This window comes from Parasteatoda tepidariorum, chromosome 8, assembly GCF_043381705.1.
Source record: "Parasteatoda tepidariorum isolate YZ-2023 chromosome 8, CAS_Ptep_4.0, whole genome shotgun sequence".
Lineage (NCBI taxonomy): Eukaryota > Metazoa > Arthropoda > Arachnida > Araneae > Theridiidae > Parasteatoda > Parasteatoda tepidariorum.
Window position 1 is genome coordinate 31,911,537 of NC_092211.1, and position 23,517 is coordinate 31,935,053.

The window sequence follows — 23,517 nt, forward strand, 5'->3', positions numbered from 1 at the left end:
AAACGAACTAACTAAAAAAAAGTAATCAAAGGTCAAGACCTTAACCTCCCACATTAGCAACAATGTGATCAGGCACCATTGTTTCACAAGTTAAAACAAGTGTTCTTTTATTTAGCTTTGAGCTTCGATGAATATGAAAGATTGGATTGTCTGCACTTTATTCTTATTTTCGCTTTAAAACTGATATCATCAATCGTACTAAAAATGTAAAGAATAGCAGCTGTAGGTCATAAGTACATAGTCTATCATTACAAAAGCGCCATAAACTTTATAGAAAGAAAAAAAAAAGAAACTAGTTAAGTTTTTTAATACCATTATAAACAATGATAAATAATATCAAATAATTAAATATTTAAAAATAACAAAAACTAGCACTTTGTAGCATCCAGTAACCTAAAAAAGACAAATTGTCATGCCATTCTGAATTTTGATAGCTGCTCCAAAATCAAAACATTTACGTATTTGAGATATCTAACGGCATTATAAAATAAACCTGACCTAAAAACTATGATAAAAACATAGGCAGCCATGAAAAAAATCACTAATACTTCTCGAGTTTATAAAATACATACTGACCAGAAAATTGACCGAAATTTTTAGGCGTCAGATAGTAAATTTTTAGAATTTTGATTCTACTTCACCGTCTCGTAAATTAATTTTTGACGAGATATGTAAAGATCAATTCCCAGTCAGAATGTAAATTTTTAGAATTTCGATTCTACTTCACCGTCTCTTAAATTAATTTTTGGTGAGATATGTAAAGATCAATTCCCAGTCAGATTGTAAATTCTTAGAATTTCGATTCTACTTCACCGTCTCCTAAATTAATTTTTGGTGAGATATGTAAAGATCAATTCCCGGTCAGATTTGAAATTTTTAGAATTTCGATTCCACTTCACCGTCTCGTAAATTAATTTTTGGCGAGATATGTAAAGATCAATTCCCAGTCAGATTGTAAATTTTTAGAATTTCGATTCCACTTCACCGTCTCCTAAATTAATTTTTGGTGAGATATGTAAAGATCAATTCCCGGTCAGATTTGAAATTTTTAGAATTTCGATTCCACTTCACCGTCTCGTAAATTAATTTTTGACGAGATATATAAAGATCAATTCCCAGTCAGATTGCAAATTTTTAGAATTTCGATTCTACTTCACCGTCTCGTAAATTAATTTTCGGCGAGATATGTAAAGATTACTTTTGCTTCAATTTATTCATTAAAATTTACTTAATGAAACTTGGATTACAAATTTAAATTTTAAGCGCTTTAAGTACTTTTTTCAAAAAAATTCTAAGCTAGAGTTGTATCTTTTGTAAAATGTCTAGTCAGAATTAAAGCTAAAATCTAGTCAGAATTAAAGCTAAAAACTAACATAATAGCACGTAGATACCATTCAAAAAAACTTTGACGGTTATAACAAACTAACATTAAAAATTGATCAAAATAGCGAACTAAAAGTGCTGACAAGGGGAAAAAATAGACAAAACATTGTAGAATTTTGAAGACAAAATTATTTTTTAAGCACGATAATTATTTTTTTTTAACGCGAAAAACATCTCAATCGACATAAATCCACTAAACAAACTTAGCAACAAAAAAATATATAAATAAAAATTGCTAAATAATACAAATTGCTAAATAATTGAGCTTGCTTCTTTTTTTCAAACTCTATGAAGTTTTGCAACAGGTGAATACCCTTCCATATTATAAGATAAATTTTAAAAGAAGTCCGCATAACAATTATGAAATCTTACGATATAATCTTCTTCAATACAGGGATAGAGTACAAAACAAATTTTGTAAAACTAATTAAATATAGAGAAGTTAAGAGGCTATTAGAACTTTTGAAATAATTTAACAACTAGCCCCCTGAAGCAGAGAGGAGTCATGCTCCAGATGATTTGACAAAGAGGCAGTGTAGAATATGGCCCAGGGGCAGTAAGGCAAACCTATAATAAGCATAATAATAGGCTACGAACGGCCTCGACCTATCTTCACGAATTTCTAAGATATGCACTCTGGAATTTTTTTTTTTTTTTCTTTTCTTCTTTCCTACCTTTTCTCAAAAATACTAATTTATGCTCCTCCCTTAAAGAATGAAAAAAGAAGGGCAAATTGTTCGGTTCTGTGTTTGTCTACCTTTGCTATCTATAGACAAGATTCAGACACAAAAAAGATAAAAATTAAATTATGAAAGAATTAGTAAATATAAGTCAAGAGACTGTTTCGATTGTTATTGAAATCACGTTGTGGTTTGATTGTACCTGCAACTTTATTTTCAATATTTCAATTTACCGCTATTTGAAAAAGTAAAAAAGATTACAATTGGCACTGTTAGCAAAAAAATCACTATTGCACAACTGACAAAAAAAGCAAACAGCTCTAGAAACTCACTTTCATTAAAGAGCTGTTATCTACCAGTTTACAGAGTCTGTAGTTAAATTATAAAGTAAACAGAAACAAAGTGGTAGTAACTACTTTAAAGGACATATAACATTTAGAACAGGGCTGTCCAACTGCAAAGAGCCCAAGGGCCAGAATTCCGGTCACTGATCACCTGGCGGGCCGCAGTTTGAAAAAGTTGAACAATAACCTCTTATACAATAACAATTAATAGTTGAATTATTAATTATAAAACAATGGAACAGAAGGATTATAAAACAATTTGCTTACATTTTAATGGGAAAACTGAGGCCGATCAGCCTGAATAAGAAGATGGTGGGCCGCACAATATGTGTTGACGGGACGCATGCGGCCCGCGGGCCCCCAGTTGGACAGCCCTGATTTAGAACAATATATGATGAAACTATACTACTTGTATGATGTAAAAGGTGTATTGTAAGTGGACCATTCTTATCATACAGGTAATATTTGTAAATTTTATATAATTGTTCAACTGCTTTAACTTAATTTAAAGAGTTGTCTTGAAGATATTATGATAATTGGAACAGCACGATTACTTGCGCAATAGAGACAGCAAAACAACCAGCACAGAGGAAACAGTACAACTATAGTCTATGCAAAGAACTCCCCCCGTCATTCATCTTGGAGCAGTGGCGGTGACTATAGTTATGAGTCTTAAGTATTTCAAGTAGGGGTATCAGGTCAATATTTAACACAGGTTTTGGCTCGGGTTTGCGAGAGAAGAATCAGGGTGTAGAGAAGCTCCCCTCTTTGAAATGCCCAATTTCCAGTTTTTCTTAACAGCAGACGATCTTAGACTTTGAAACGAGGGGAGTTCTCTTTACAGACAAACTATAGTTGATTAATAAAAACACCACTACTTGTATAAAAAGGACAGTACAACTAATCAAAGCACTACTGTTTGCTCAGAAACACACCACTTTTACATATGCAGATAACAGAAACAACAGTAGTACTTTCGCGAATAATAAGACATAGTACTAACCGTTTTGGAACAATTCGAGAAAGGGATTTGCATATTTGGAGCATTGTTTTACGTTACTTAATTAAAAATTAATTTTTAAATACTTAACTAAAATTAAACTATAAAATTTAACTAAAACTACTTATTTCTCAATTAAACATTTTTTTTTTTTTTTAACTTGGTAAAGAGCAAGTTGATAAAAATACCCATTTCGGAGCAGGTTGGCGCAGATTTGGAAAAGTTTCGTGAGAAGTTTAGAGCAGATAAAGAGAAGCAGTGAAACAGACATTAAGCAGGAATACGGGTATTATCATGGAAAAATAAATTCTTCACTATCAGATATTTTTGTGCTAGTTGGATCATATTTTCTTTGATATTTGTTGAAGCCTTAACATACTGCTAAGCTGAGTAATAATTATCTTGATTGCACGATATCAGGGTTAAATTTGAACGGGAAAATTTTTCAATTATTAAGAATATGAACTTGGTTACAGACGCGATATTATGGTACAGTGATGTATCAATTACTTTTTGACAATGTGCTGCAGACAGAAACACAGCACAGGTTTATGAAGCACCTATAAAATTTTTAGAAGCCTTAACATACTGCTAAGTTGAATAGTAATTATCTTACCAAGCTCAAATTTGAACTAGAAAATAGTTCAATTATTAAGAATATGAACTTGGTTACAGATGCGATATTATGGTTCAGTGATGTATCACTTTCTTTGACAATTATGGTTCAGTGATGTATCAATTTCTTTTTGACAATTATGGTTCAGTGATGTATCAATTTCTTTTTGACATTGTGCTGCAGACAGAAACACATCAGAAGTTTATAAAGCGCCTTAATTTTTGTGGTAGGTGTTTCATTTATCAATTTCATATAAATCGAATGCCAACAATTTTAAAGACACGACTACCTCCACAACATTTTCAAACAAAAGATGGATCTGACGAATCCGCCAACCAATCATTCCCCTTACGAAAGGCAAACACATACACAAAAGGATATCGATGAGAAATACAGGGGGAGTGTGTAGAATCCAAATCCAAATTCGCCTAGTGCTAAATTCCTACACGCTAGAGGCCCCTTCTGGGGTCATTTCATTAATGAGTGAATAGTAGTAGAAGGGTGGATTTCTGATGAACTGGATTTATAAAGACATGCACGGAGGAAGATATTTAATCAGTCGTCGTGTTTATAATGACGTCATAACGAGGCAGGGTTTAAGCTGAGTCTAAAAATTCATTAGCAAAAAAGCTAAAATCTGAAAAAAAGTTTTAGCAAAATGCTAAAATGCCATTAGGCTTATAAAATTACTTTATATCAAACAAGTACTGTAAGTTATCTGACAAAGAATAGCTTAATGTACAAGAATATCAAAAAGAATACCTATAACAAAAAAANAATCGAAAGAAAACGCTAATTCGGTAATAGGAATGAGAAGGGATGCCTGTAATTAGATGCATTCTTTTTTATGGAATGACATTTTCATTTGAGAGAGTAGTGATAATTTGTTTGAAAATAGAGGGAAGCATGTGGAAATTTTAATTAGAAAATATTCAACTGAACCATATGATATATCCGGGTACTCAGAACATTTCGGACGCAGCTCAAATGTTACATTTTCACTAGCATGAAAGTATATGAGGCTTAAGAACTGATTTCAGGTATTGGAAATAATTATTATTAGGGAAAGATATTGGAAATTAATGGGAAATTATTTAATAAAAAGTTTTATGAATTATTAGGAAAAGAATTAACAAAAAGTAAAGCTTAGTAGTTACTGCAATGGGCGAACTAAAGTTTCACAAATCTAAAATTTTGTACAAGATTATTTTACTAGTTTAAAGCATAAATTTGATTTTTAAAAAAAAGACATTAGTAGACTCGTTAGTTTAAGTTGAATCTATGAATGGTTCTTAACATATTCAGTCAATTCTGCTACCATTTGTTTTAAACATTTATAGTTATATTAGCCACTATAAAATGATCGAGAGATTTTTCGGTTCGATATCAGAGGGTAGAAAATAAAGCCTGAAATTGAGAATACCTTGCGAAATGCAGCAGAGTTGCACATACGTGTGCAATGATCTCACCAAACCCAGCCCAGTCGACGCACATGCGGACTCCCAAGTATTTCATCAAACATGTAAAATGATGGACGCTTTCAAACGCTACGGACCGACGGTACTCCGAAATAGACTGGGATTGAATGAATTGTTGTTGACGTATGCCTGTTTAGGCAGAGGGGTTCGACTGTTCTTGTTTTACAGCGGCGCCATCTATGGCCAAGAATTGTAATTCTGCCACACCATAACGTCGCACCTGTTTATAGGGCGAACTCATTCAAACATCCATTCATTCATCCACAGATCGTAATTTTGACCTGAATCGGAGAACGATCGATCTCCAATCCAGTACCCCCAGAGGGATTGATTTGCTATGGGAACATCGAGGACTTTTGCAACTCGACAGATTTAACGTACATCAGTCACTTTACTACACGTCGGCCGTCGGGGTTCGAACCCACGAACTCTCGGACATAGGCCCAACGCCCTACCGACCAGGCTATCCCGACCGATTGAATGAATTAAAACGTTGAATAGAACAACGTGAAAAGCACGGTTTTGCATAATATGTAACGAAAATCGACAAGGTAAAGAAAAACAATCTCATTTTGGAAAAGGGAAAATTAGGCACTTTTTAAAAACACCCAATGAAAAAAGCACCTTTACGGGCTTTTAAAAAACGAAAATCAAAAATAAGCACCTTTAAGCACTTTTTAAATAAGCTACGCACCATGTTTATGTAAAAATCATAAAATATTTCATTGAAGTTTATCATTGTATTTCTAACACGTTTTACAGTAAAAATTTAGTTCTAAAAACGAAATTTATTTATTTATTTTTTTACCGAAAAGACATTCTGGGTCGTAAATTAATTATCCTATTTTACCTTTTTATTTTATTTTTTCACCTTCATTATACCTATTTATTTTCTTTAAATAATTATTAGCACAAAAAATATTTAAATCTAGAATATTTAAAACCCACAAAACATATTATAATTAAAAACAGAATACAAGTACTCAATCATAGAAATTTGCTATTTCATTAGTCAAAAAGAAACTACAAACAAAATGCTATTTATTTAAACGGAAATTTTATTAAGAACTTGTCAGTTACGGTTAAGATATTGCATCAAGCATTCGGGAAATAAAAACTTGGGCATAAATAATTACGCAGAAGATTGTTTATAATTTCCAATACTTCCTCGAAGCACTGACAACTTATTAAAATATATTTAATTAACCTTCACAGAATTCTACCAATGTTTCTCTTTTAATATTTTGACAAGTAATTTAACAAATAAATAGGAAAGGGAGGATTTAGTATGCATAACCTGTTGCCAACTGATTAAATATAACAATGGATGCTGTCAAATTCACCAACGATATGAAAATAAAAATTTGAACTACAACAGAAGATGGATTAAAAAGTTAAGCAACCAATACGAAATAATTACGAACTGAATTTAATAGCTTTTTAAACCCCGCAGAGGCACAGTAGTCAGTCTTATTTATAACAATTATTAAAGAAAAGACAAAACAGCATAACTCAAACCGGATTTGAGGCCAAGAAATATAGTGATTTAAATCTTCAATTTAAGCGATTGTCAATATAAATCGATGGACTCTAATTTGAATCAACGAAATGCGATTGATTAACTGATTAGAATAGATTGAGTCGGATTGATTAATTGAAATCATTTAACACTAGAAAGACTGAACATAGCCAGGGGTCTGTAAAGAAATTTTGTAAAAGGTCCGTTTTTGTAAAATTGTGAAAAAATTACTCGTAAATTAAAGATAAAATAAACGTTAAGTCACATTCCTTCAACCAGGGTCCTGCTTTTGCGAATTTGTGCAAACAGGGTCCTGTTACTGCAAAAAACTTTTTCAAGGAGTTTTTAAATTGCAAAGAGATAGAAGATTATGCTCAACACTGTAAAATCAAAATAAAGAAAAATAAATTTTAAAAGATAAACAGCAATTGCTGCTTCTAAATTAGAGATGCAACATACAAATATTTGGTATTTAGCCTATACTGATGAAAGCAAAATATTCATTTGGGACAAATAAAGGAAGAAGCGTCTGCTGAAGACAAAATTTAGTTCGTTTACATCTGTCTTTCTTTCCACCCCAAGATAAACAAATTTGTGAAGGGTCCGATTAAAAGTTAAAATATTTTGTGGAGGATCCGTTTTTATGAAAAGATATTTTGTGAAGTGTCCGTAAACGGACCTAAATTTCTTCTAAACAGACCCCTGGTTAAAGCCAGACTTAGATTGACTTAAGTTTACAGCAAATTTATAAAAAAAAAAAAAATTATCCGAACCTATTCAAAATTTAATAATAAACAGCCCAACTCAATACAGATCTGATATCTAGCAATAAAGTGATTTGAATCTCTAATGTGACAGTCAAAATGAATTGGATAAATTTAATATGAATCGTTTAGAACCGTTGATTTAAAACAGCTGATCAGAATAAATACATAAGTCTAAAAATATAATATTCGCAACATTTGAATTAATTCAAAACCAAGTTAATTTGAATCAACGGATTATATTTCAAATAACGAATTCAATTCGAAATCGATAGATTAATAAACTCATTCAACTAATTAAAACAGATTGATTTGACGAACTGATAGCTTATTGGAAACTGATCAAAACTATTTAAATCAATGGAACGGTATCAATTTATTAGAATCTCTTCACTCAAAGACTGATTCTTAAACATATTCAAATCTAAATGAAAACTAATTATAGCTTTATTGAAAAACGACGGATTCGAGTCACTTATTCGAGGACTTAAGATTTACTTAGCTACTCTTTGAACTTCTGAGAGTTTTGAGAAAAACATAGTGTTTATGCTTCGTTTAATTTGGTAATTTTAACTTTTGACAGTAAATAATTACTGTAAAAAGACATGCATCATCGAATGTACATAGTAAAATCATGTTATTCCAACATGGATTAGTTAGTTTGGTATACAAACTCTGCAGAAAAATCTCTCTTAAATTGAAGGGGGAAAAATTTGCCACTTTATTTGTATGATTTAAATTTCTTTGAAAAGTGAATAAAAAATTACAAATATTGCAGTATGTAACTCCATAAGCCTATTAGAACTCTTAATAGAAAGCATCTCTTTAAGTTTGTTTTCCCCCCAGTTATGCAAATTAATTCCTCCAACATCTCCAGTTTCGGATCGCAAATAGTAATTAATCATATCCTATTATTTATAATAATTACTTCGCGTTTGATTGATTATAATAAGATGATGACATTAATGGATTATTCTTAACTTCAAACTTTACATCTGTGAACTTTTTATTTATTTTGGACTAAATTGCTTGTTTAAGATACGGACATAGCCTGGATATGAACTTATGAAGAAAAAAAATAGAGGTCAAAATAGCTATTTAAGAAAATAAACACAATTTTCTGTTAAGTTCTTTATTAAACTGTGACGACTAAAGGATTTTTAGAGAATCAACTGGTGAATAATAATTATTCATATTGTTTAAAAAAAAAGCGTATTTTACGTCCGATTTTCAACTTATGAAGTGCATGTCAGAAAAAATACTCAAAAGGGGTCTGTCTAGATTTTTCTGAGAGGTACCTATTTTGTGAAAATTTAGACATAATTAGTGAAAATTAAAAATTTTATTAAAAAAATCAGCACAAAAATATGATAAAAATATGGATTTATCGTTTCTTACGGGATACAAAAATAAAATTTTAAGAAAAAGTATTTTGTGAAGCTACCGTTTTTCCTCAAGTTGAATTTGTGAATGTACCGCTAAACGGTAGTAAATTTGGCTTGGACAGACCCCTGCTCAAGAACAATTTGATTCACTTATAGTAAAATTGTGGCTTAATACTGTACATTTCCTTTGAAATAGTTTCTGATATGCCATATAATTATTACCTTTTTTCCAACTATAGCATATGCAAATAGAAATTCGACCTGGGCCCTTTTTTTTTTTTTTTTTTTTTTTTTTTTTTTTTACAGAGACCCTAAAAAAGATTAGGGGCACTCCAAAAATGACGAGAGGAAGATGCTACTGTACTTAAACTGTGAATGTTTTATTTTCTAAAGCAAAAAAGCTTTGAAAAATATCCTTGATAACCCTGTTACCTACAACGGTAAAATTTAACTGACATACTCAACCTGTTTTAATAAACGTTCCTTCTCAAGAGAATTTCGGAGAGAAAAAAATTAACATTTTGTTGGACTTGTGGTATTAATAACAAAACATTCCGAACGAATCAGTCACAATTAATTGAACCAATCAACAATAAACTGATCAGGCGATACAAATGGAAGCGGAACAATAAAAAAAAATAATAAAAAGCGACGCATTGTGGCGGAAGAAAATAGTCCCAGCCAAAAAAAATAGTTACCAAAAGGTAAGACCTATCCCTGATCGGGCCCTGTTATCTTTAACAGTTAACATTTAATTGACTCAACTTGCTTTAATAATCTTTCTTTCTCAAAGGAATGTCATAGGGGAAAAAAGTTTTAAATCTAACTGGAGTAAAGATATTAATAACACAACACTCCAAAAGAAACATTCACAATTAATAGAACCAATCAACAATCAACTGATCAGACCACACAAATGGAACTAGGTACAATCAAGAAAACGACGCATTGTCGCGGAAGAAAATAGTCCCGGCGGCCAATCACTACGATTGGCAAATAACAAGGGGGAAAAAATAGAAGAAAAAAATAATGCACAAGAAAATTGCAAGTAGGGACGGGGACACAAACCACTTCATCAGCGTGGGACTCATTAGCATAGATGCGCCAAGGCGGATTGACACAAATAACTTCAGCGTTCAGGTGAGTCACTATTTCTAATGGAAGAAGTGCGCCAATTAATTCTTAATGAGCTTTTTGTTAATTACAGTAGAGGCGGTTCGTTAGTCCGTTTTTGATGCATAACGTTTAAACAAATGAACCACATCCAATTATTCTTAAAAAGACTGAATATTTTTTTTTCCCCTACGCTTCTCCCTTCTCTCTATCTCTACCCCGTTCTTTCGTTTTGGAATTGTGCCACAGACATTATTAACGGAACTATTTTCTTCCGCAGTGGCAGAAGAATTTGCAAGATGTAACGAAGTTCCCTTTTCATTTTCTCTTTTCTTTCTTCTTTTTTTTCTTTTAAATTCATTATTTTCTTTGTACCGTTTAAATATTGGTATTACTGAGCAACGCTTAATTAAAGAGTTTTGATGGAAGTTGCAAATTAACATCATGGATTGAAAGGAAAGTATAAAAATAAAGGGATAAAAAAAAAAAAAGAACGACTAGATGAGGAGGGGGAGAGTGCAGACACCGCAATAATCATCGGTCGTAATTGGCTGGAGAGTGACGCGCTCTTATTACGAATGTCAAAAGTAATGATGATGCTCAAACGGTTTAACAGAAGAAGAAAAAAAATAAGTTCATTAGATGGCAAGTTAAATTAAAATGCGGAGAGGAAAAAAAAAAGAAGACTAGTAACGAAAGGGATGCGGAAAACTGATTCATTATACATTTGACAATTACACATTCTAGGACGGCAACATTAAAATTATAATTACTCTGAAAGTACAATTAGCAGTTTTTCATTAGCAAGCAGACAAGCAAATCAAAGATATACTACGTTGTGTAATTTGAATTTTTTTTTAAAGTTGAGTCACTAAATTGTTCGATTTACGGCAAAGTAATTAAAGTGACATTGTTCGACATAAATCATTTATTGTTCCTTTTCTAAGATAAATTTTAACTTCGTTAAAATTTTAAGGACAGCTTAACAAGCAAAACAAATAATAGAAAATTTTTTACTATAACAAGTTTCTAGAGAAACCAGCAATAAATACAAAAATCACATGTAATTACAAGAGCATGACAATTATTTTATTATTTGGAAAACATTATATCAGATAAATAATTATATAATATTAATTATACTTGTACTATTAGATTTATTAAAAGTGTTTCTTTTCCACGCAAATTTAATCAATCGAAATATCCTATCGAGATATATATCGAAATAGTCATATGAAAAATCCTATGAAATTAAAAAGTTGTTTCTTGGAGTTTCATTTACGAATAAAACGTTATTGGTGTTTTAATTGGTTAAACGAGAATAGCTGGTATTTACTGGTAAAGTCACAAAAGATTATGCACTGAAGCTGGGTAATAAATCGTAAAATATCTGTATATTTTAAATATCACGATTTATATTTTATTATGAGATATTTTGTGATTTATTTTATTAAGATATATATNTATTTACTGGTAAAGTCACAAAAGATTATGCACTGAAGCTGGGTAATAAATCGTAAAATATCTTATTATTTTAAATATCACGATTTATATTTTATTATGAGATATTTTGTGATTTATTTTATTAAGATATATATATATGACGTTTTCAAAATATATTTTAATGACATGTCGAAAACGCGTTTCAATAAATATAGAATATAAAGTAATTAACAATGATATTATCGCGATAACTATCGACAGCTACAATTATCGAGAACGATATCACTTCAAGCATATTTGTCGAACACTGTAATATCGTGGTGGTTACTATCAACAACGAAGAATATCAAATTAGACAACATCACAATAATTATCGAAAACGATACTATCGTGGGTGTGAAGCCTAACTCACCAGGCTTATATTTTACTGATCAATTTTTCAAAATTATGACTAATAAACATACATTTTCTTTAATTGTGTAACGAAAGTATCGCTCAAGGTTTAAAAAAAAAAAATTAGTTAAATTTTTAAAAAAAATATCGCGACAAATAGTGAAACACCTATACTTTTAACGATATATCACGACATAATTCCAATATAGAGTACTACTGCACTGCATACCTACCGAATCAGATTCTACAACTTCAGAGAAAAATTCTATTTTACATAAATTATTACCATATTTTAAAAGACAGTAAAACCATTCAAAAATTGTATAATTTATTATTATCTACTTATTATTTATTACTATCGACACTTAAAAAGAGAAAAATTCTCAACAAAACCGGTAAAAAATTTAACCGTAACATAGGTACTTCAAACGATGAAACAGTGCAAATCTCCAGCAATCTTAAAAAGGTATAAAATTTCATCTTGTTTTCGTTTAAGTTAAAGCATAATATCCTGCAATTAAGTTGAAGATATACTATCAGGGGTCGGTCCAGAAATTTTGTGAAAAGTCCGTTTTTGTAACATTGTGAAAAAATTACTCGTAATTTGAGCATATAAAATAAACGTTAAGTCACATTCTTTCAACCAGGGTCTGCTTTTGTGAATTTGTGCAAATGGGTCCTGTTATTGCAAAACACTTTTTCAAGGAGTTTTTGAATTGTAAAGACGTACAAGATTATGCTCAACACTGTAAAATTATAATAAAAAAAAACCAATTTTAAAAAATAAACAGCAATTGCTGCTACTAAATTAACGATGCAACATACAAATATTTGGTATTAAGCCTAGACTGCTGAACGCAGAATATTCATTTCGGACGAATAAAGGAAGAAGCGTCTGCCGAAGACAAAATATAGTTCGTTTACATCTGTCTTTCTCCCCCCCCCTTCTTGGGAAGGGTTTATTCGATTAACAAAACAGTAATGAAGATAAACAAATTTGTGAATGGTCCGATTAAAAGATAAATTATTTTGTGAAGGGTCCGTTTTTATGAAAAGATATTTTGTGAAGGGTCCGTTAATGGATCCAAATTTCTTCTAAACAAACGCCTGACTATAATACGGTTGAACTAAGCACCATATTAAGGTTACAGGAAATTTAGTGATATTATGATTCAACACCCGTCTAAGTTTCCATCAATAAAACAATAACAATGCTTGAAACGATTAAGTTATTGAATCGGGGATCCCACCTTCAAATTATTATTTTTTTTAACGATATAATAATAGCAATGAAAGATATTTACAAAATTATCTTAAAATAAATTTTTCAATTTCAGTACAGAAAAAGCAAAAATAAATAATGTCGTTTAGGGCATAAAACAGCAAAAAGAAGGGGGAAAAAAACTCAATAGAACCCATCGCAACAACTTCAAAAGAAAGAACAAACAGGCTGAAGATAAACAATGCCTCAAATCTGTTAAAATCCTCTGCTTCAGTTTGAAGCTTAGGGGCAAAACGTGACAATGATAAAAACGGCTTAGTCAAAATCTCTCGTTTTGAGCAAAATAAGGTAAGGATGTTACGGTCATATCTTTCCGAAATCAATGAGTATATATATATATAGCTTTAGTGGGATGAAAATCTTATTAAATGCTTGTTGCTCTCATTTTATTTCAGGTTCTGTTAACTAACTTCTCTTTATCACTTGTAAAGAATGTCATAAATGGTTAGGGAAGAGAGAAAAAGAAAATATTTATATAATGCCAACAAATAAATGTCTACGGAACTGCTCCGTGAAGAGGTTCCAATCTAAATAAACTTTACTGAACATCAACTTATAAAAAAAGCCCCAAGCTACACAATTTCGGAGTTCTCGGCTACACAATTTCGAGACAAAAGGTATGATGTTGGCACCATTGTCAACATTATGCACCGGTCGCTTTTATTTTACAGACAACCTGATACCTATAGATCTGAAATTGGGGGTGCAACTAGCTGTTACCTGGGAAAAAAACTGGCTCTACACAATACCTCAGTACCTTGATCAAAATCGCGGCTTAGTTAAACTTTTAAACGAACATAATTTTTTTACATTTACTGCTGTCATCAGAACTACACTAGTCTTTTGTCATCAACACTATTGCTCGTTACTACTGCTGTCATAACTATACCATTCGTTTGTCATCAAGACTATTGTTCGTAACTACTGCTGTCATCAAATCTACACTATTCGGTTGTCATCAAGACTACTGTTCGTTACTACTGCTGACATCAAAACTACACTATTCGGTTGTCATCAGGACTACTGTTCGTTACTACTGCTGACATCAAAACTACACTATTCGTTTGTCATTAAAACAATTGCTCGTTACTACTGCTGTCATCAACTATATTATTCATTTGTCATCAATACTATTGTTTCCAACTACTCTCTACCAACAAAACTACAGTTTGTTACAACAAATGTCATTAAGACTACTGTTCGTAAATAATACTGTCATTAAGACCTTTGTTCATGTCATCAGGGTTACGTCAAAGTTACCCAGTTCGATGCAACTGTTGCCAATCAAGACTAATAGTCGCCAGTAACGTTGTTAATAAAACTAACGGTCGTATTTGCTGCAGGCAATATTAAAATTTTATTATAAAATATTAAATTACTCACTTTTATTAAGCACTGCAACAATATCCTGGAGAATTCTAGATTCAAGATATTAGGACTATCATCTTCCTAAAAAAGAAATAAGGAAATTAAAATCAAAAAAATTAAATAAACAAACAATCAGTAATCTGTCTAAATGTAACGCAATTTAAAATTTGTTTGAGAAAATGGTTACAAATATTTAATGACCATACTTTTGACATTGTTTAATAATTAAAAGGTAAAGATGATATTTATAAACAAATGATTTAAAGGAATTTCTTTAATAGTCTAATTGCAACAGAATATAATTATAACAGAAGAGGAAAACTAAATATTTCTTAAGCATTGGGCTAGATTTTGGACTCAAAACCATAATCCGGTGCAACGTTGAACATACAAAGCAAAACTAAATTTTTAAAACCCAAATACTTCCTTATCCCGAAAAAATATTATGTACTAATGATAGCAATACGAAAATCTTTTAATTTTGGACATTCTGTCAAGAAAACTACTCTTCCAACCATAAATGACGAAATCCTACAGGAATTAATAAAGTTTAATTTCAAACAAATAAAATTATCACAAAACTTGCAGATTCTATGTTTTTGAAGTGTTTGCTGGATTTTGGACTCAAAACCGTAATCCGGTGCAACATTGAACATACAAAGCAAAACTACATTTTTAAAACCCAAATACTTCCTTATCCCGAAAGAATATTATGTACTAATGATAGCAAGACGAAAATCTTTTAATTTTGGACATTCTGTCAAGGAAACTACTCTTCCAACCATAACTTATGACGAAATCCTACAGGAATTAATAAAGTTTAATTCCAAACAAATAAAATTATCACAAAACTTGCAAATTCTATGTCTTTGAACCATAATCTGATGCAACATTCGACGTATGTGACACTGCAAAGCAAACATAAATTTTATCACACAAATACTTCAAGAAAAAGGGGGCAAAAAACCTATGTAGGAGTGATAGGCCCCCGAAAATTTTTTACTTTTCAACACTCTATGATGATAACTTCCGTTGGTAAGGAAATAAAAAAAAAAACAGCAGTTGCCAAAAACCGAAAGGAAATTTCCGTTCAATTTCCTTTCTAATCTAGTTGGATGTCTAAGTGGTTTGTAATGGCCGACATTTAAGAGGAAAACGGGTTGGTAAAAACACGGTGATAACCTAAAAGTTACCTCCCCCCCCCCTCCAAAGTCAAGAAGATAAAAGATGTGAGGGAACAAAATTTTTTTTTTATTCTTTTTCTACCTGGAAAGCAAGGGCAAGATTTGATTTTGTATTGAAGAGAACAAAAACGAAGTTTCAGTAGTTTTTAGATTACGGCTTCCGCTATTATGTTCTAAATTACTGAGATAGGAACAATTTTTTTTTTCTTGTTCAATCGCGATGAAAAGAAGTTAATTACTGCAAGTCTTTTCATCACTGAGATTACATATAAAAATACGTGTGTGAAGAGAGGATTAGTTGGTGTTGTCTTAAACCGGTTAATTTTGCGGCACATTTTAGACCGAAATTCAATTAATTGAGGGAGAAAAAAAATTCCATTGTTATAATGCTTTTTATACAAAGGATCGTTAATGTTATATCGCTAGAATTAGATGAGTTTATTTAATTATTTAAAGTTACAGCAATGCAGAATGTTAATAGAAAGAGCTTATAACGTTTCATAATATAGTACTTAAATGCTGAAATATGGAGCTCAAGCGAAAATTTTAAAAATTGAACAAGAACATTTGGAGAAAAAATATTCCCCCTTTACCCTGAACAATAATTTTATACATGCAGATAAAGTAGCATCTGTTAATAAAAATATGAGAAGTAAATTAGTGGGCGAAAAAAATCTTTAAAAGATGAAAAAAATAAATGCCATACGAATAAACATCAGTAAAAATCTTATCCTTCCTACCTATTATATGGTTGTATTACATACAAGATTAAAATGCATTCATATATTAAAAGATCTAGAAATATAACTCTAAGTTTAAATAATTCCTAAATTTTAAAAAAAAAAAAAATTAAAAAAAGTTTCTCATTAAAACACAGGGGAAAAAACGACAAAACTCTTAGTTCTAAAAATAAATCCAAAATCGATACTTTTCGGTTAACTGGCTGCAAGTAAAAAGTCGGTAAAAAAATACAGACCTCCAATAACTTTTTTTTTTATTATATAGATATAATTTTTTTTTTTAAGTGCATGAAAATTATATAAATTAAATAAAGAAAAATAAAAAAAACAAAATAATTTGAAAATTAAAATGAATGAAAATGAATTTTTAAAAAAAACTAAAAATGAATTTTTAAATTTCCTTGCACCTGGTTAACAGAAAAGGATCCAAAAAATCCTCATTAAGTAACAATTGTATCTAAAAAATTGCTGAAATACTACAGTAAATAATTGTTTGATAAATGCTTTTACTTAACCTAAAATTGTTATAACAACAAATGTGTACTTTTGATAAGTTGAGAGGGATCAGGATTAGATCCAAAATTCTGGATTCAAAAAAAAAAAAAAAAAAAAAAAAAAAAAAAAAAAAAAAAAAAANCCCCCCAAAAAAACAAACACTTTATAGTTTTATACACTTTCTAAAAGTATATAAAATTTTTTTAAATCAAACAGTAAACAGACGTTATGTTTTAATACGGCAGTGAAATCAAAGTGTTTGTATGAAACAATGAATTACAAACAAAAGGATTGTTTTTTTTCTCCCGTCCCCCTTTTGCTATCTTATTTTCTTATGGTTCATACGCAGGCATTATTGTAAAAAAGATTAAAAAAAGTTAAATTTAGGTATCAACAAACAATGATTGCATAAGATTTAATTTCAATACTAAATCGGGTACTTGCACTTCAAGAAGAAGACCACGGATACCCCACCCGTGTGACTATGACGTTAGCGCCAGCTGATCGTTTATAAACAAAATGGCGAGTTAAAGTTGAGTTAGGCTTCCTCACATAAGTTAGAATGTTAATTAACGTGAAGTTTATTAAATACAGCGCCGTATCGCACATCGAAAGTGCTGAAATATAATTTTTTTTTCTCGTCTACTTATTTTACTTATCTTAGATTTATTATTTCTGTATTTTATTGTAGCCGTGATATATTTTAGTTTCGTGTATCTGGCAACTTCGATGCATAATTTGTCTGCTTATGTTCCAAATTTTATGTCCCGTACGAGTGCCATAACCTTGAAAAGTTTCGAAACCTCATGGACAAGAAAACAAATCAGGGGTGGGTTTAGAAGAAATTTGAGTCCGTTAACGGACCCTTCACAAATTTGTTTATCTTCATTATTGTTTTGCTAATTGAATAAATCCTTCCCAGGAAGGACGGGGGAGGAAAGACAAATGCAAACGAACTAAGTTTTGTCTTCGGCAGAAGCTCCTTCCTTTATTCGTCCAAAATGAGTATTCTGCGTTCAACAATATAGACTAAATAACAAAAATATTTGTACGTTGCATCTCGAAAATAGTAGCAGCAATTGCTGTTTATTTTTTAAAATTTAGCTTTTTTAATTATAATTTTACAGTGCTGAGCATAATCTTGTATTTCTTTACAATTTAAAAACTCCTTGAAAAAGTTTTTTTGCAATAACGAACCCTATTTGCACAAATTCACAAAAGCGGACCCTGGTTGAAAGAATGTGACTTAACGTTTATTTTATATTCACAAATTACGAGTAATTTTTTCACAATTTTGTAAAAACGGATCTTTCGAATGTGATTGATCATAATAAAACTACACCCAACGCCAAAAAGAAACTTAATGCAATTTCTTTTTTTAAAAAAAAAGTTCATTTAAATTGATTTTAACTCAAGAGTGAAAAAAAAAACTATAGCTAGGAAAAAAAAGTTACTGAAGAATATAGCTCTATTATTGTCCTTTATCTAGAAAATACATTTTTTCTAACTTCTGCTAGATAGACAAATAATTAATCTTAGAATTTGAAAAGAAAAAAAAAACTAAGCGTAAATGAATCAATTCCCATTCAATAAAATATATTTAAATAATATCATTTAATATAGTTACTTTGATGTTAAAAAGTTTTCCATTTCTTAATGAACCAATCAATTTAGGATTTTTTCCCATTCCAGTTTTTTTCTTTTCCTTTTTTTTATTTCTTAATCGATAACACACCACACATCGTCGCCTTCCAAATACCAAGTTTCAGAAACTGTCGGCTTCCTTTGAACTCTAATGAGTGCAGTAGTTTGCCTCATCGGTTTCTTTTTTCCCTTTTTTTTCCCTTCCAAGAAAAAAAAGGGAAGAAAAAAAACATTTTTTCCCCATCCCTTTCCCCCACCGTCTTTTAATCCGTAATTAACCGCCCTTGTTGTCCCTTTGGAATAAAAAGGTTCTTTTTGAAGTCCTTAATTAAGGCATTATACCACTGTCCAGGTAGACCTCATTGTATAGTTGCATCCATAAAATTGAGGCAGTCATTTAAAATAATTAGGTACCGGGTTTTAATAAGGAATCAATGAGCTACGAGAGAGAGTAAAATAAAATTAAAGCTGAGAGGAGAAAAGAAAAGAAAGGAGAAAAAATTACAAATTAAAAGGATGGAGAAGCTTTAGGGAGGGAGGCCGGAGAAGAGGGGTTATGAAATTAAACGAATCTCAAGCATCATTTTTATATCTTTTTTTTATTCATTTTTTTTTTAAATAAATGAGAAAGTAATTCGTCGTGGAGTTAAGTGGTTCACTTTTTTATTTATTTTTTTTTCCTACTATCTTTTTCTTAAGTTTTTTTTTTTTAATTCTTTGTGACCCGGAGTTTCAGTTGTGGCAAATGTGGGATTTTTTTTTTTATTTCTAGTTAATTTTTATTGTATAATTGTTTCTTTTTTTCATGGTTGTCTAAGTTGGAGAATTTTTTTATCACTTTTTTTTTATACTTCTTGCAGACTGGGGGTATAAAAAAAGAGGAGGATTATTTATTTGATGCTGATTGTCGGAACAATTGTAACTTAAGTCTAATTATCAGGTGGTCGGGCTGTTGAACATAAAGACGGAACTGCGGTTAATTGTTCAGAGATTTGCTCTTTGATGTCATCATGCAGTGTAACTTTGTTTCAAAATTAGTCTTTTATTTCAAGTTAACTTTTTTTTTTTTAACTTACTAGGATATCTTTTTTTTTTCTCTTTTTATAATATAAGTTTCAAGTTTCTCATTTAAATCGAGTAAGCTAATAGAAAAACTAATTTAAGGGAATACTTGTGTCTTGCATTCATTAAAACCCTAATGTTTTACTTTTAAGTTTAATTAACTTTTTTTTATATCTTGTGATAGCAATTCTATTCCAGTGAAATTAGGTTTTATACTTTTTTTCTACTTAAAACTTTTTTTTACAAAAATTAGGTTAATATAGACAGGGGACATCATTAAAAAGTTGTAGATAAAATATATGATGTAGTTTAAAAGTTACGAATATATTAGATATCTATAATGTTTAGATGCATATTTATTAGATGTATATGATCGGTTTTTTATTTTCATAAAATTTTAAATTTATGCATCCTAAAAATTTAGAATATACGCTTGTCTTCTAAATTTTTAGGGATTTATATACAGCACACATATCATTAACATCTAAATATTAGGGAAAAGGAACGAAGAAAGGGACAAACTTTTTAACGTCATTAAAAAAAAAATGTAGAATGTTTCACCGTCGTAGTTAAAATGAAGCGAAACAGAATCGTTTGTGGTTTGTCATTGTTTCATAATTAGCCTATTATATATAATTACTGCAAAAAGGTATTAAAAAGAAAAACTCTAACTTTATTTAAAAATGCGGAATGTTAACACATTGTAAAAGTGGAATGCTAATAGAATTTTTCACAATAAGTGGTTGATTATACATTAAGTGTAAAATTATTTTAATTTAAAAAATAAGTTTCAACAGTCAGTTACACTGCAAATTGTCATAAACAATATTTGCTAATCTATCAAATCTGTTTAACAAAACACTTCATATTATATAGTTATTCAAATCCTTGACATTGTAATTTTTTATTTCACTTTACTTTGATCAAAAGGAAACTGTGATTATATAGATTAGATATCCATAAATTCTAACAACCATAAATAAGCAAGTTAAAAATTTATCAACGTACATTGGCAGATGTACCGGTACCACCTACTTACAAAAACAAAAGTGCAAAACGTATTAGTGAGATTAATTATTTAGGCTTATTCAATATTCCTTTGAAACTCAATTACAGTTTATTGTCGTTTAAAGTTATGTAACTAAAATGATATAAGTTAGCAACAGTTTGTGTAGTTTTGAAAAGTAAACCACTGTTTGCTACAGTCATTTAAGTTCCCATTTGTAGAATAAAAGAAATCTATAACAACTGTTAAAACAAATGATTATCATATCGTTTATCACGGAGAATAAATCATATAATGCCAATCTTAATGAAGCAGGATCCAAAATTGGGCGAAACAGACTTAACGCTACATAACAGATATATGATCAGGTGCAATAAAATTTGTGATATCAGCAAATATTTAACAGAGCCCGAAAAATACAAACTCTTAATAACACATTTACAGCACATAAATAAATATTTGTGGCAATGCAAAAGTGATTCATATTTTAGAAATAAGACCAAATATTTTTGGTCTTATAGATTAGTGTTCGAATTTTTTGAAATATATTGCTTGAAAGGATTTTCGTTTGTTCGACGAATAAAAGAACTTAATTTTGAACGTTTGTTTAACGAATAAGTACTCTTTATTCATTAATTTTAAACCGAATCACAGATAAAAAATACTTTATTTACAACTAATAGAGTCGATAAGCGACAATTCTTACATATTAATATTTTGATCAAATCAGTAATCTGATTTTGATCAAAACCAGATTTTTTTTTTTTTTTTTTGAATAAACAAAATTGTTATAAATTTTAAATACTTCTCTGTCAAAAGGTGACAAAAAAAACACCAGTAAAATTTTAATTGCCTTTATCTTCCACAGGGTGCATAGCCAAATCTTTTAACAAAAAACAAGCACCTTATAAGTACATTTTAAGCACTCAAAAAATATTTTTAAGCACTATATACATCAACAATATGCAAAATAATTTTCAAAGACTTTACATGATCATGATAAAATAACCAGTTTCTGACAAGTATTTTCTCATTTCTTATTCTTTCAATTTAAATTAACACTGCAGCTATGTATTTCATTAAATTGCTAAGATATAATAAACAAAGAAAAAAGGTGACATAGTGATTCACTTTTACCCTATAATAATAAAGATATTTGGCACTTTCACGTAACCTCATATGCTTAATGCAGAAGAGGAATTAAGTTGTCTACAGAGCTTACGCCCGCTAAATGTGGAGGTACAAGTAAAGCTTACGTTAACTTTTTAAAAAATTTTATAAATTTCAAAATAAATAAATAAAAAATGTAACAATAATTACAACTGGAAAAGTCAAATTTAAAATAAGAATTAAAAATCGGAAAAAAAATTTAGAAAAAATATTTCAAGGATTTTCAATATTTTTTAAAATGAATTATAAAACCCAAATTCAATGCAAATTTAAATCCCGAAATTCTTAAAAATCGATTACTACTGTAAAGCTATAAATTAAAGCAAATAGAAAAAGAAAGAAACAAGGCGCTGATTTGTATACATTAATGCATGAAAATAATAGTAATATACTATTATTTTCCTACACTAATATATAAACAATTGCGGTCAAAGAAATAAAAATCTAAAATCACTTTGCCGGCTCTATTTTTATGTTATAAAAATACCTACAACTAGGAAATAATAGAGTATGAATAAAATAAGCATTCTCTAAAAGAGTGGAAAACTTCTAAAAACGCGTTCCTTTTTGAAAAAAGCCAAATTTTTATTCATAGTGCGCCAATCCAGAAATCTCAGCAGACTACCTCTAAAAGATTGAGAGCCAAGGTTCGTCCCACAAGTTTTAAGAAAATATGTATCGTTTGGTCTGCTCAAGACAAAAGATTCGATTTTGTGTTCGAACAGAAACCACTAGTCTTTCAAACAGCCATTTCTACGTATGATACACAGATATATTCATATAAAAAAGCATTCACCTAAAAGCAATGGCAAGGGGAAGGTGAATTACTTTTATAAATCACAAAACTCGCAGAAGTGAAGATAAATACTTGAAGAACTGAAGAAAAAAAAAAATTCGAAGAAAAAGTTTTCCGTATCGTCTCACAAAAGGTAGAACTAGTCTGAGTACTTCAGAACACCTTCGAAAAAATATCATTTACAGAGGATGGGAGGATATTGTGGAATGGAATATATAAAAAAACAAATTCGAGACTCTTAGCGGGGGAGGAAAAGTTATTCCATTATTTTACCCTTTTCCATCAAATGGTGATGAGAAAGCATTGAAAAGAAGAAATGGCGGGAGATCTTGAAAGAGGTAAAAGAAAAAAGTTCGAAAGTCAACATCGGAATGAAATAGGTCTATAAACTAGATTAAACACCACATCGCATTAAATGGACTTCCCCGTTTGGAAGTTATTCCAAAATTTGGCGGAAAAAATGGTGAAAAAAGGAAATGTTGCTAGGTTACGTAAAATAAAAAAGGAGTGAAATTCGCCGAGTAGTTATAAAATTTTATTATTTTGTAACTAAAATGAAAAATCTAAAGATGAAAATAACTAAATTTCCTATCGATATACTTTATTTTCTGTAAAGCGAAACGGCAATTAGTTTCATTTTTAAATTCATCGC

The 23,517-nt window shown here is 30.2% G+C and overlaps 1 protein-coding gene across 1 annotated transcript in view; it reads right to left on the bottom strand.

Moving 5' to 3' along the window:
* The window catches only part of LOC107440625 (LIM domain transcription factor LMO4), a 168,996-nt gene that overhangs the window by 109,636 nt on the left and 35,843 nt on the right, over window positions 1-23,517 (bottom strand). Inside the window, exon 2 of the mRNA XM_021145355.3 lies at window positions 14,784-14,849. The gene's annotated coding sequence lies outside the window, so the exon portion shown is untranslated. The remainder of the gene's footprint in view (window positions 1-14,783; window positions 14,850-23,517) is intronic.